Source organism: Leptonychotes weddellii, chromosome 13 (genome assembly GCF_054177405.1).
Source record: "Leptonychotes weddellii isolate Sample4059 chromosome 13, ASM5417740v2, whole genome shotgun sequence".
NCBI lineage: Eukaryota > Metazoa > Chordata > Mammalia > Carnivora > Phocidae > Leptonychotes > Leptonychotes weddellii.
In genome coordinates, this window is record NC_138381.1 from 17,537,599 (window position 1) to 17,553,404 (window position 15,806).

The following is a 15,806-nucleotide window of genomic DNA, read 5'->3' on the forward strand; positions in this document are numbered from 1 at the left end:
ACTTTGCTTTGAAATCAGTGGAGTACTATTCAAGGACATTTAACAAGAGAAGGACACAATGAGGGATTTTTGCCTTTCATTTAGCATCATTTTGTTTTTAAAGTCTACCCAGATGACATGTGTGATGGGTGAGGATAACATCAGAGGTGGGCGAAAATGATGATAAGAGATATAATGAAGAGGGTTCTGGACATCAGGGGGAGGATAATGAGAACAATAATGAGGTCATGAGAAACGGAATGGAAATAATTGGATATGTTCAAGGGATATTTAGAAGTGAATAGACAAGGCCATAGAAATAAAGGAGAGGAAGGAAGCAAGTATGATTCCCAGAGTTTCCCTAATGAAGAGGGTGAGTAAAGGAAAATGTTTTGGGGAGAAAATCAGTTCCGTTGTTGATACATTTGAGGTATACAATAAGCAATCAGAAACATGATTCTAGACTTAAGAAAGGTTATCTCACTAGAAATATGTGTTTGAGACCTGTTGGCATATTTAAGATATTGGAGTAAATGAAGAATCCCAGGGACTGTTAAGGATAGACAAGCACTGGGGAATATCAAAGTGTAAGGAGAAGACAGGGAGAGAGGAGCCAGTGAAGGAGGTTGAAAAGATAGTTTCAACAGAAGCAGGAAAGAGGGGCGCCTGGGTGGCTCAGTTGGTTGGGCAACTGCTTTCGGCTCAGGTCATGATCCTGGAATCCCGGGATCAAGTCCTGCATCGGGCTCCCTGCTCAGTGGGGAGTCTGTTTCTCCCTCTGACCTTCCCCCTCTCATGTTCTCTCTGTATCTCATTCTCTCTCTCAAATAAATAAATAAAATCTTTAAAAAAAAAGAAGCAGGAAAGAGCATTGAATAGAAGCAAGAGAGAGTAGTGCCCTCAAAGCCAAGAGAATAGAGTGCCAACTAGTACCAATGAGTGCTACCTACTCTTTTAGATCATGGGAAACTCAGCCAGGTAAGGAGACACAAAGGTAAGGGAATGGTTTTGTTTGGTTGGTTTGTTATATGAAGAGAATTTTGTGTTTATAAACTGGGAGGAAGAGGCCAAAGGAAATGGGAGAGGTTGAAGACACCATGTGGTTGAGAAGAAAAGGTACACAAATCACATATTCTTGGAGAGCACTACAAAGTAAGTCAATATAATGGGTGTCGTATGAATTGTATAGATGAAGGAGAAGATTACCACGGCCTGTAGTCATCAGACAAGGTTTCAGGAAAGACCTGAAGCAGAGACAACCCTACTTAGGATGGACTCTGTCCCCTCTTCTCTCTCTAAATTAAGTGGCTTTGAAGGTAATCATGCTTTGTCTTCCAAGCATTGGTCCTCCCTTCTTATTTATTATTGTATATACTGATAATAGTATTGCCTATGATGAAGACTTATTGTTAGGATGAAATGATCAAAACCAAGAAGAACTGTGCCAGTTAGAATCTAGAGCCTGCTGTTTTTATTGCTAAGTCTCTAATCAAGGCCTGTTTTGTAAACCAGTCAAGTTCACAGCAAGACTATTACCATTCACCTTACATTCTCTGTGAGAATTTCTATGATGTATTGTATGTGTTGGGAAATGTAGAGATGCTCTCCTCAAGGCTATTTTAAGAATTGTTCTTATAACATGGTTCATCAGGTATTAAACTAGGTAGAATAAATATAAGGAATTTTTTCTCACATGGAGTTTCTCTTCCACTGGCTGTCAACTTGGTAAAGAACATCATAAATCACCCTGACAGCTATAGTGGGTGGGCCAGAGTTGTTCTGCCAAAATGGAGAGTTAGAAATTTGTTTATAATTCACAAAATATTACCTCTGTTCTATTCCTTATGGTAATTGTACTCAGATTTACTAATGACACATACATCCAAGGAATGGGGAAGTAAACAAGAAGGTGGTTATGTGGGCAAGGATCTATAATCCTTTTCTGAATGTTCATGGGGCTAGCTACGTTAATAGGAGGTGTCAATGAGGTTATAAACAGTCCCCGCTAAATAGTACTGATACTACAATTATTGATAGTAACTGATACTATGGTACAGTTTTGATATTACATTACAGAACATTCATATACATGACAAATCTTATAATTCCCATATCAAATGTGTATTAGGTATTTTTCCCTGTGATACAAAAGTAGATACCAAGAGTTTGGGAAGGTTCCATAGCCAAGCAGTGGACCTGGACTTGGACCCCAGCCTTCTGACTCAAGCCCATCTCTACTCTTTGGACCATATCACAACTATTGCTTCCTTGATCGGTGTGCATAAAGAATACTCTCCTCTCTCATTGTTGCTGCCAGAGCATGTATGTTGTAGCCCTCACTGTGTTCAGATACTAATAATAGCTTGCAATGACTGAGAACTTAGGATGTACCAGGCTCTGCTCTAAGCTCTTTATGGTAAATCTGTGTGGTAAAAACTACTATAATCCCCATATTAGGGATGATAAATCTAGGCATTGAAAGGTTAAGGAACTTTCCCAAGGTCACATACCTAGTAAGCGGTGGGGGTAATGGATGCCAGGCTTTGTGCCAAATGCCTCTACATGGATTATTTCATTCAATTTTCAACATAATCCATATTAGTACCCTATTAGGTATTAACATCCTCCAATTTTTTATACATGCAAAAGATGGAGTTTAGAGATAAATAACAGAGCCCAAATCAAGTCAGTTTAAAATAAGATTCTGTACACATGAAATTAATAAAAATACCCAAACAGGTAGCTGATACAATATAATTAGGACATTGGAGGCATTTCTACATAATGAATGCATTAGCTCATTGAATCTTACACAATTAATTTCTCAAACATTTCTCTGAAATTTAACTTATTTTAGAAGTGATCTTTCTGTGAAGTATAAGTAATTCCTTTATTGTTAACATACTATATGGATTATTCTTGATATAGGAGTTAGTTTTATAAACTTCAGTTGCATTGTTAAAACACAAGATGTCTGGTCCTGGCTTTTTGCTGCTGTATCCAGCAGATTCTTCTGTTTACTCTCTACCTTTCAGATGCAGACTGCTAGTTATTGTTCATAGTCTGCTATGGAGTTGAAAATCATTCAGATATTTCAGGATTGTGATTACAGTATAAACAAATGCCTAATAAAGCTTGGGAACATACACATAAATAGAATATTTTTTAAAACCCACAATTAACTACTAGTAAAATTATAAACAAGATGTCTACAGAAGATAAGAGGAAATTTTTAAATGTTTATACTGAAAGAGAGAAAGCCGTGAAACCTGAATATCATAAATTTTTCATGCATTTAACATATATTTGTTGAGTGCCCTCAAAGACAGACATTCTTACAGTGGCAAACATACAAATAAAGTCAACACTTGGAAATGTTGGACCTGGATTGAATTTCCTTATTAAAGACATAATATTCATACTGTAATATAAAAAAAAACCCTCAATGATATTCTCTCCACCAAAGACACATACAAAGGAAGGTACCTTGGAAACTTTGAAAATTAAAGGAAAGTTGAGATATATCAAGCAAAGGCTAAGAAAAAGGAAGTCATGGAGAAATGTCAGTATTAGATAAAGTAGAACAGTCAACTAATAGAAATAAGAGGGTAACTTTATATTGGTAGCAATTATAATTTACATAGCAGGAATAAGAGTTATAAACCATTATGTAACAGATAATACTGTATCAGGAAGCATGAGTGAAATACAGCTGTCTTCCACCTTTTACCCCTTTGTAGCATTTGTACATAGCAGTAACATGGAAATCTGCCTTGAGGCAAGATCAGTGAATGTGGCAGCTTGTGTTAGAGAATGAGGGCAGTGTCCCATGTGAGTGGCAAAGCCCACGAAGACGGGCTATATCCATCCTCCTTTAACTCAGGCTTCCTATCTTGATGTCACTTTAAACAAGCAGTAGTACAAAGAATCCTAGCCCATTCCTACAAAGGCTGCTTAAAGGAACACACATCTAAAAATCACCAAACACTTGGGAAAGGTAACACAAAGAAAGATACACTAAACACAATGCATAGAAGAATTTACAATGGGGGCACCTGGGTGGTTCAGTCGGTTAAGCATCCAACTCTTGATTTTGGCTCAGGCAATCTCAGGGTCGTGGGATCGAGCCCCACATTGGGCCCCACACTCAGCTGGGAGTCTGCTTGAGATTCTCTCTCCTCTCCCTCTGCCCCTCTCCCTGCTCATGCATGCTCTCTCTCTCTAAAATAAATAAATTAATAAAAATTTTAAAAAAGAATTTATAATGGAGAAAATAAAATTAAGAGAAGAACCAGTCCTTGACTTTTATTTTTTATTTCTTTTTTATTTTTATTTTTTAAGATTTTATTTACTTATATGACAGAGAGAGAGACAGCAAGAGCAGGAACACAAGCAGGGGAGTGGGAGAGGGAGAAGCAGGCTTCCCGCTGAGCAGGGAGCTCAATGTGAGGCTCAATCCCAGGACCCCACGATCATGACCTAAGCCAAAGACAGATGCTTAACGCCCGAGCCACCCAGTGCTCCAGTACTGGACTTTTATATGTATTATCTTCAGAATGGCAAAAAAAGTATTGTGTCTATAAGAAAGAATCATCTAGATATCACAGGAATTAAAAACTTGCTTGTTGAAATTTAAATTCAATTCATGGGCAAAACAGAACAAGGTATACTGCTGAAGAATTAATGAGAGAGTTAGAAAATTGAAATGAAGATTTCCCTAAATATAGTACAAGAGGGAAAAAATAAAGGACAGAAAGAATAATTAAGAGACATACATAATATATCTTCTACATATTAGAAGTTTAACATTTATCTAGTAGGAAATCCAGAAAGAGAGATGAGCAAGAATGAAAAGAACATTTATTAAGTAAATAAAAAAGATAACTTTCCAGAATGTAAGAAAGATTTGAGTTCTTAAATTGAAAGTCTCTACCAAATGTTTAGCAGAATGAATTAAAAGCAAACAAAACTTGCAAATCTAGTCACAATGTAGTGAATTCAGAACAGTCAAGCGAAAGTCTAAAAAGCTTCCCAAAAGAAAAAAAAAAACCATATCCACAGCGCAACAAAAATCTGATTTTCATTTGCAATACCAGATGCCAGAAGGAACTGGGGGAAAGCTCTTCCAGAATGGCAGAGTAAAGACGTCTAAAAATCCACCCCTTTATAAAGGCAATGAAAACACTGGAAAAAAACTGTCAAAATCAACTTTTTCAGAAATCTGGATATTGACCAAATGCTTACAACATTGAGGAGTGTTATTTTTTTAAATGGCTGAATCTCAGTAATAACAGTACATTTGTTTTTCTATGCTGATGTAACAAATTACCGTAAATTTAGAGGCTTAAAACAACAAAAATTTATTATTTTACACTTTTGTAGGTTAGAAGTCTGATACAGGTCTCAGTGGGCTAAAATCAAAGGTGTCAATGGGGCTGCATTCCTTTCTGGAGGCTCTAAAGGAGTACCTGTTTCTTTGCTTTTTCCAACCCACATTCCTTGGCTCATGGCCCCCATTCTTTCTTTAAAACCAGCCACACTGCATCTTTCTGATCCTTCTTTCATGGTCCTATCTCCCTCTGATGACAGGTGGGAAAAATTCTTTGCTATTAAGAACTCACGTAATTAGATTGGGACCAACTAGATAACCCAGAATAATTTCCCCATCTCAGGGTCCATTATCTTAATCCCATCTGCAAAGTCCCTTTTTTTTTTTTATTTTTATTTATTTTTTTTTTATTTTTATTTTTTTTTGCAAAGTCCCTTTTGCCATATAAGGTAACATATTCACAAGATTCAGGAATTGGAACACGAACTTTTTGTGAGGGACCTTACTCTGCTTAGCACAAACTGCATTTTGTGATGTTTTAACTTGCCCTACTCCCATCCCCTTCTATCCAGATCCAAGGTAGACTTGAGAATGACCAACTATTATGGCTGTAACAGCCAGCACCTTAGTAGTCACTGAAGGTGGGCAGAATGAGTTTGGAGCTTCCCCCAAAGCTCATCCCCCAAGATTTGTCACTACTTGGTCTGGCAGCTCCCTAGAAAAACCCTGTTCTGAGGGCTTGTCCATATTTGACCTAATTCTGATCTCCCTTAGTGAGAACAACTCTGTCCCTAGGGTATTTGTCAAAAACAAGCAGCTGCCTCAGGCACATAACAGCTGGGGAAAATAAGAGGCTGACCAAAAAAAAATATGAAAGGAAAATATGGGGAATAAGATGTTCTTACAGGACCTTGAAAATTTCCAATATATCCCTGAGAATCTAGAAAGCCCCACATAGGTGCAGGGCTGGGCGAATGCTCAAGAAAGACTCGAGAGGACTTTAATCTCTCCTTTTGGGCTAATCTTGATGCTCTACACAAGCAGGAAGTGAAGGCTAAGGCAGAGTTGTAAACTGTCAGAGTACTGAAGGTGTGCCCCAACACACAGAATCCATTGGCAAAGGCAGGGGGAATTCTCGGCTAAAGACATTTAAACAAAATTCTGTCTCATCTTTAGCTGACCACTAAACTAACTAATCATTAGCTGACCACTAAATCTCTAGCAGTGAATTCAGTGGCCCCACATAAAAAAGAATACAGACTTGACAGAATTAGTCCAGGAAACAGACTAAAAACCAAGAGCAGTTACAACAACAAAAATACACCTGGGGTGGGGTTCAGGGGGAGGAGATGGGGGGTGGATTTTCAGAAGACCTACTTTAAAATACTTAAAGTGTCCATTTCCCAACAACAACAAAAAACCCCACAAGACACACAAAAATAAGAAAGTGTGACCCTTACACAGGAAAAAATATAGTCAGTAGACATGTGTGGGTAAGTTCCCTGAGGAAACCCAGCTGTTAGAACTTATCAAAGAGTTTAAATCAGATATTATAAATATATTCAAAGAACTAAGGAGACCATGTCTAAAGAAAAGGATGAGTATGATCATGAGGTCTCACCAAGTAGAGGCTATGAACAGTGAGAAACTATAAAAGAAGACCCAAAATGAAATCACAGAGTGGAAAAGCACAATACCTGAAGCAGGAACTTCATTGAAGGGCTCAGTAGCAGAATTGAACTGGCAGATGACACAGCCAACAAACCCAATGATGAGGCAATGGAGATTCTTCGGTCTAAGGAACAGAAAAAAAAAAAGAATGAACAACAATAAACAGAGTCTCAGAGACCTGTGGGCTATCAGCTAGCATACCAACATACACGTCGGGGAGTCTTAGAAGGACAAAAAAAAGGGCAAAAAATTATATTTGAAAAAATAATAGCCCCAAAATTCCCAGTTGGAAGAAACACATTAATCTACACATTTGAGGAGCCCAACAAATGTAAAGTAGGATAAATCCAAAGAGTCACACCTACATAGCTCACAATCAAACTGTTAACAGACAAAGTCAAAGAAAATATCTTGAAAGAAGCATGAGAAAAGCAATTCATCAGAAACAAGGGATCCTTAATGGGAATCACACTGGAACCCTGAGCAAAATTTTACATACTATTGAAAAAAAGTATTAATCCAACCTATATTAAGTTAAAATGCTAATTGTAATCTCCAGGACATCCACTAAGAAAATAAGTAAAAAAATATATAGCAAAAGAAACAACAAGGTAATTAAATGGTACACTTGAAAATACCCATTTAACCAAAAGAAGGCAGTAATAAAGGAATAGATGAACAGAAAAGATAGAAAACAAATAGAAAGATGGTAGACATAAAACCTACCCTATCAATAATTATAGTAAATGTAATCCACTTAAATGTGCGTTAAAATGCCAATGAAGATAATCACATGACTAAACATTAAGGTTAAGTAGTCAATATTTTTGAGACGAATTCTCACCATCCTAACGAGGCCTATGGACCTGAGAAACAATGAGCGACAAAACATACTTTTCCTCCTGAAGCAGAACAACCCATTTGGGAAGGAAGAGGTTCTGGCCTTTCCCACAGGGTTTGCTCAAAACAGAACGTAGGTTGCCATTCCCTTTCCAACAGACGGTGCTCTTTGAAGCCACCAAAGTTTCTTTATCAATGTCTTTTATGCTATGTGAGGGTTTTATCCATGTGAGGGTTGCAGCTCTGAGTAGATAGTAGAGCAGGAAGTAAAGGAGGACTGGCACATTGGGACATGACCTCAAGGGAGGTGTGGCCCTAACATGTGGAGGTCTGTGGTTTCAGCTAAAGATGGGGTCCATAAGAACAGTGCATCCTGGGACTGTAACATGGTAGACAATTGTTGAATTTGGCAACTGTACCCCTGTTTCCTTTTGGAGAATCACCCCATTATGTGGCATCTTTGACAGTCAATGGAAGGTCCCTACTTTCCCCCGGTCAAGGATTCCAGTCTCTTTCTCAAAGTTTATCCATCCCATTGGCAGCCAATATAAAGCTGTCATTGGAAGCTGCTACTGTGGTTTCCACATTTGCCTGGCTCCTGGCTTTTCCAGAGCCTGCTTCTCCATACTGATCCTAACTTTATTTAAATTTTTGGTATTTTGTCCATCATGGATTTAAAAAAATATATATTTTCTTAAAAATTGCATTAAAGTGTTATTTATCTCAATTACTGAGATTTTTAGCACCACCCTAAATTTGGCTTCTGAGGAAACTGCTTCACTCACCTCAGCCTTGTTCTGGCCTCGGGTCCAGCCTGTGAGTGAATGTTTCTGCTTAAAATAACAGAATCTGGAAGCCAAAGAACCTTGGCTTATCCAAGGAAATAGAAAAATAAAAAACTAATAAGATACATCAAAAAAATTGCTGCATACCTGGACATCTCAGGAGGAAAACTATGAAAACTAATAATTGTCATTATATTCGAATGTCTATCAAAAATTTAGAAAGAATCAACTGTGAAACTATTTGAAGTCCCTCCCCAAATATAATGAAAGGTCCATAAGCAATAAGCAATGTTTATGTGCAATAGAAAAACAATATATAATTTATTATCACAATAGAACTTTAAAATACCTGAAAATAAATCTAACAAGAAGTATGCAGAGCTATATGAAGAGAAATATAAGCACTTATTGCAGGAACTTGAAAACGGCCTGAGTGAGGGAGTAGTCACTCTCTGAGCCTTGACCACAAGACACAATATTATAGAGAGATCAATTTTCCCCATACTAACATGAAAGTACAAAACAACCCCAATCAAAATCCCCCCCCAAAAATAGTTGTAAAGAAGCTCTACACTCTAATTTGGGGGAGAAAATACAAGATTGGCTGTGAAATTTTTGAGAAATAATGGTAAAAGAGATATTTCCTATCAGTTGTCAGAATATTACATACAGTAATTAATGTGACTTTGCAGTTTTAAATTACACTTATGTTTATAATAATTATTTGAATTATTACAAATAACTATTTTAATCATTAATTTGGTAATTAATACAATGTCACATTAATATAGGAATAAACAAACAGATCTTGGAGGAAATAAAGTCTAAAACTATATGTGTGGGTTACACACACACACACGCACACACAATTTTAGCACATCGTAATGGAGACACTTCCTGAGGGGGACACACTCCTCACTTTTGGAACCGAGACAAGTGGCTACTCAGAAAGAATAAACAAACTTAGAATTTCTTCTCACACCACATAGAGAAGTTAGGTTATACATAGCTTACATGTTGAAACATTTTTAACCTATAAAATTATGAAATAGAAAACTGGAGGAAAATCACAAGACAAAAATTAAAATTATGACAGATTTTACCATATGAAAATGAGTTAACTGCTTTACTGGGAAAGATGGCAAAACAATATTAAAAGACAAGGAAGAGATTAAGAGACAATATCTGCAAAATATATAACAGATGAAGGCTTAATATATGCAATGTATAAAAAGATAAATAAAATAAGCCCCACTTAAAATTAAGAAATGAAAAAGAGGCAATTCAAAGAAAAAGAAGTGCAAATGGTCACATACATCAGAAAATATGTTCCACTTCCCTAGTAATTAAGGAAATATGAATTAAAACAACATTGAGATTGTATTTTTTCACCAGACTGGCAAATATTTTAAATTTCCATAACATCCAGTGTGAGAAAACAGAATTTCTTATTCACTGTTAATAGGAGTGTAAATTGGCACAGTCTTATTCAAGGACAATTTGGCAGAAACTATCAAAATTAAAATTATGAATTCTCTTTCACCCACATTCTAGGAGCTTATCCCAGAGAAATACTTGCAAATAAGCACAAAGATATCTTCACAGATTTATTCTGGCATCACTTTTTTTATCATAGTAAAATTTTTTAATTGACCCAAGTAACCTTTCAGAGTGGAATTTACCAGCATGAAGTTTTTCCCATTTCTTTCCACTTTTAAAAATGAGAATACATAGTCATGCACCTATGTATTTAAAAACACTAAGTAGGGGCGCCTGGGTGGCTCAGTCGGTTAGGCGACTGCCTTCGGCTCAGGTCATGATCCTGGAGATCCGGGATCGAGTCCCGCATCGGGCTCCCTGCTCAGCAAGGAGCCTGCTTCTCCCTCTGACCCTCCCCCCTCTCATGTGCTCTCTCTCTCTCATTCTCTCTATAGAAAGATATCAGATAAATAAATAAAATCTTAAAAATAATAATAATAAAATTAAAAAATTTAAAAAAGCTGAATGGGGCGCCTGGGTGGCTCAGTCGGTTAAGCGACTGCCTTCGGCTCAGGTCATGATCCTGGAGTCCCGGGATCGAGTTCCGCATCGGGCTCCCTGCTCAGCAAGGAGCCTGCTTCTCCCTCTGACCCTCTCCCCTCTCATGTGCTCTCTCTCTCTCATTCTCTCTGTCTCAGATAAATAAATAAAATCTTTAAAAAAAAATAAAATAAAAACACTAAGTAATACAAGGTGATAATGTTAATGAAAAAATGAGTATGTGCTGTGCCCTGCCATGTTTTTTGATGAGGAAATTAATCCACATGAAAGTCTTCAGTTGAATGAGGTCATAATTTAAAAAATAATTAAAATAATAATAAAAATCGGGAATTTTAGGAACTTAAAATAATTCCTAAGTTTACCTGGCATAGCAACAGCAATAACAGTTAAGAAATTTTTGACAAAGCTAAAACCTTACCCCACCAGAGTCTGAAATATATTACAAAATTATGTAAGTATAGAACATAGCATTTAAAAGAATTTACAAGCACATTAACAAAACAAAGTAGAAAGTGGGGTTAAAAACCTTGATGGAGCACCGGCTCCATAAGGACAATGGGTGCATCCAGAGTAAAAGGGATGTATTAAATTGACAAGTAATATGGAATTTGTTAGATATGTGTAGGATGGGTTAAGTGAGATCTAGTTTAGATATTTGTACTGCCCATGATTCATTAAAATAAATTTCAGATAGAATAAAGAGATGAAAATTTTCAAATTGTAGAAAATCTAAAAGAAAATAGAGATGAATATCTATAAAGTTTCTAGAGGGTAAGAAGTTTCTAAGCATTTGATCAGTAGAAAAAAAAATCACCAAGGAAAAGATCAATAATATGATTACTATAAAATCACATTTCTATATCTCAAAACATAACTAAAATGGACAGAAAAGCAATAAAGTAGAAAAATTATTTGCAGCAAACATGTTGAACCAAAGGTTGATCTTTTATGTAAATAAAAAGAGCTCATATAAATTGATAAGAAAACAGATCCTAAAATAAAAATAAGCAAAGAACTAAAAGATCATTTACAAAGCTGGATTGCAACTGGTAAAAAAGGAAGAAAAAAATCAAAGGAATGCAAAGTAAATCAACATTTCAATTATAGTTTTGCCTATCCTATTAGATGAAAGTCATTGGGTTATTTATTAATTAAAGAACTACCTCATTCCAGATAGCAGTGAAAATTTTAGAAATCAATTTGGCATTTTGCATCAGAAGCTAATATGAGTTCCCACATTGGAATTTCCTTCTGGGAATCCTTCCTAAGGAAATAATTCTTAATACAGATATCAAAGCTGTATGCACAATGAATTCACGGCAGCATTATTTATGAAAGCAAAATTTTGAGATAATTTTGGAAAATTTGCAATAACTCCACAATAATGGAATAATTAAGCAAATTATCACACCTGTACTCGGTGCAATATGCAGATACTGACAGTGATTTTTGTGAAGTTTGTACTGAAGGATAAAATGCTGAATATAAAATATTAAATAAAAAAGCCAGAACTTCTATAGATGATATAGTCTCCACTATGTATAAAATACAAAATGTAAAACATATATAAAGACTGAAAAGAAATACACCAAAGATTGAATGACTTGATATGAGTGATGAGTTTTGGATATTGCAGCTCTTTTTAAATTTGTCCTATACTTTCCAAACTTTCTGAAATAAATGTTTATAAAAACAAAACTTTATTTTATGAAACTGTTTGGAAAAATTTGATGGCACATTCTGCAACATAAGCTGCCCATGCACAGGGCTCTGGGGATGCTAATTAGAAAATGATGAGTTAATTAAAGTTGTATGTTTAGTCTCCATGGCAAGGATTTCCTTTAATCCAACAGTGGTTTTCTCTCCATTTGCAGAATGTGGTTTCTGGATGAAAAACAGAACAGACTGACCCTCTGGCCACAGCTATTCACGTCAGAGACGTACAGTTGCAGGTGCGTGCTGTTTGGTTTGGTTTGCCAAGTCAAAATAGCTGTGCTTCCCACTGTGGTGAGAGTTTCCAACTTCAGACGGGGCAGGAGAAACTCTAAACTGTTTGCCCTTTGCAGATGTATTGAAATATTACTGAAATTTACTGATTTTCCCTGATGTTTTTTCCATGCTTTTATCACTACCCTGAAAATAAACAAGGAGGAGAAGGCTAGCATACCAAATATGCTCTCGGTTACTAGGCAAAAGGATCTTTCCCTGAGTAGCACTGGTCCTCCAGTGCTCCTGGCTTGACATGACAGCAAATAGAGACAACTAGAAAAGCCACGTTTTTCCCCTTCAGAACTTGATTATAGACTTGAATGAGTAGGACTTGCACCAAAGCCACCATACGGGAAGCAGGAACACTGGTTCACAGGGAGCAGCAGGAAGCCAGGGAAAATTTGGGACATTATCCCATCCCAACTCTTCCAGGGCCAGAGACGTGGGGAGCGGGGCTCGACAACCATTTTGTTCTCCAGTTTCTTCTCTCCCAATTCCCACCAAGGTGGTTGAGCATCAATTACTTATTGCTAATTAGACCACGAAACTGAAGAAGCACCACATCTGTGGTAGTAGAGAGAGAGAAAAAAAAATCCCTTCATGATCTCTTACAGAGTTTTCCATGAGGATCACAGAACACATCCTGGGACCATCTCCTCACTGACACAGTTTTCTCTAAGTCAGTACCTCCCACACCCCCACAATCATGCACACCCTAGTCAGTCTCTATGCCCTGTGGCAATTTCCACCCATAGAGAATCCAAAGTCCAGGACACAGAGGTAAGCAAGAGTATCTCCAACGCATCCCAAAATAATATGAAGAAAAAAATTCTAAATGCATACATCTGGTGGTCCTGGATTTAACCCTGAAGATAATTTCTGAATAGCTGTCTGCTCTTAGGAGTGGGGGCATTTGGGGCCATTTTTGGAGTAGAAAGGGGCTGGGGAAGACCCCCCCACCTCCGCCAGTCTTAGGACTCACCAAGATGTTGAAGAGCTATCACAAGATACCTGATCGTGGTATTTCCCAAGTACCTCAGAACCCATGTTCTACAATAAACAGGAAATAGCAACTGAGTTGATTTTGATAATAAAATGAGCAGGGAGAAAAAGATTAACAAGCACACTACCCTAATGAAGAAAACAGAGTTAGGAAACCACTGAAGTCTCTTGGAATGCAAAACCCATGAGTTTGTCTTTTAGGAAGCAGTCACCTTTCCTTTAAAGCCTGTCTTGATGGTTAAAGCGTATCTTGGTCAAGAGACTGAAGGAAGGACAGCTGTTTTAAGTTGAGTCTCCCGGACCACCCATCAATGAGGGACAGCTGTGTGCGCACATGCATGCGAGGTTCACGGTCTTGCTTAGACTTTTCTCTTGGAAGACTTTTGCCCAATACAGGGCTTGTTACTGTCCAGGTTACATTATTGTTCCCAGCTGTGGGCCTTGGTGACACTGAAGAAACTTCAGCTCCCAAATAATAACTAATGTAGCCAGTTTGAGGATCCACAGTCTCTAGGCACCTTCAAGCAGCTCTTTGAACCCAGAACAATGTAAAAACTTCAACTTTAGTACCTGGGGGTCACAATTCTCAACACGTGGCTGCATTAGTTATTATTCCTGTAATTCATCCCACAATCAGACTGGCATTCTTTCCGAGGTCCGTGGTGGGACCATAAGTAGTCCTGGCACAAGCTAGCCGGTGACCCAGACCCTGGGGAAACAGCTAGCCAGTACCTATGAGGTGCTGACCATGAGCCAGTGCTGGGCTGGATGCTGGGGAATGTAAAACAAGTGGAAAGGATGAAGGATGGATGTAGGTTCCTGCTTTCAAATAATCTGTAACGGCGTTGCATGGCTCATAAATTAAATAAAGGAAATACTTTATCAGATTATTATTTAATTATTCAATTTATTTATTATGTGATTCTTTTTTTTTAAAGATTTTATTTATTTATTTATTTGACAGAGAGAGACACAGCGAGAGAGGGAACACAAGCAAGGGGAGTGGGGGAGGGAGAAGCAGGCTTCCCGCGGAGCAGGGAGCCCGATGCGGGGCTCGATCCCAGGACCCTGAGATCATGACCTGAGCCGAAGGCAGACGCTTAACGACTGAGCCACCCAGGTGCCCCTATTATGTGATTCCTAAATAAAATTAAATCTGTATCATCAATTACGTGTGATCAAGAAACAGATGCTGATTGTATAATCGAGGTTGCAAGCACTCTAGAAAATAGGTCACTACACTGTGTCCATGGTGACATTCGAGATGACGGGGATTGACAAAACTACACTATTCACGTATTAGCTAACTTAACTGTCACGGTAACAGCGCCAGTGTGTTCCGATTAGAATCTTCATCTTGCAATCAAGGGAGCTGAAGTACAAGGAAGTTAAGTACTCTGCTCACATAGCTGGCAAGTAGCAGGTTCCAGAATTTGAACCCAAGCAATCTGGCTTCAGAGATTGTGTTCGTAACATCAGTGCTACATTGTCTCACTGAGGGATGAGGTTGGATGATACAAATCCCAAGCATGGGCTGTGCTTCCTTGTGGCTCACAGACTGTATGGTCCATGCAAATCTCTATGATGTGGGTGATACTGTTTTTTCTTTTCTTCCCAAACTATTTAAAAATGGAAATATTATTCACCTACCATAAAACTTACCCTTTTGAAAGTGCACATTTCAGTAGCTTTTTAATATATTCACAGATTGTGCAACCATCACCACACCGCTGTTTAATTCTGGAACATATGTATCACCCTAAAAAGAAAGCCTGGACCCATCAGCTGTCACTCCCATCCCCTCCAGACCCAGGCAACCACTAATCTACTATCTAGCTCTATAGATTTGCCAATTCTCTTTTGTGTCCGGCTTGTTTCACTTAGCATAATGTTTTCAAGGTTCATTCACGCAGAGCATTTATCAGTACGCTATTCTTTTTTTATTACTGAATAATAGTCTATTGTATGGACATATCACATTTTGTTTATCCATTCATCTGTTATGGACATTTGGGCTGTGTCCACTCCGGGGCTTTTGCAAATAATACTGCTATGACTATTTGTGCACAAGTTTTTGGGTGAGCATATGTTTTCGCTGCTCTCGGGTATGTACCTCTGAGTGGAATTGCTGGGTTATAGGGTAACTTAGTTTAAGTTTTTTGAGAGACAGT

At 37.7% G+C, this 15,806-nt stretch overlaps 2 long non-coding RNA genes across 2 annotated transcripts in view; one reads left to right on the forward strand and one right to left on the reverse strand.

Annotated features, from left to right (window-relative positions):
* LOC115936930 (uncharacterized) overlaps nucleotides 1-12,596 on the forward strand; it is a 35,259-nt gene extending 22,663 nt beyond the window's left edge. The window contains exon 3 of the long non-coding RNA XR_004072298.2: nucleotides 12,519-12,596. This is a non-coding gene — a long non-coding RNA (uncharacterized LOC115936930). The remainder of the gene's footprint in view (nucleotides 1-12,518) is intronic.
* The window catches only part of LOC115936931 (uncharacterized), a 414,283-nt gene that overhangs the window by 93,156 nt on the left and 305,321 nt on the right, over nucleotides 1-15,806 (reverse strand). The window contains exon 4 of the long non-coding RNA XR_014139578.1: nucleotides 7,006-7,103. This is a non-coding gene — a long non-coding RNA (uncharacterized LOC115936931). The remainder of the gene's footprint in view (nucleotides 1-7,005; nucleotides 7,104-15,806) is intronic.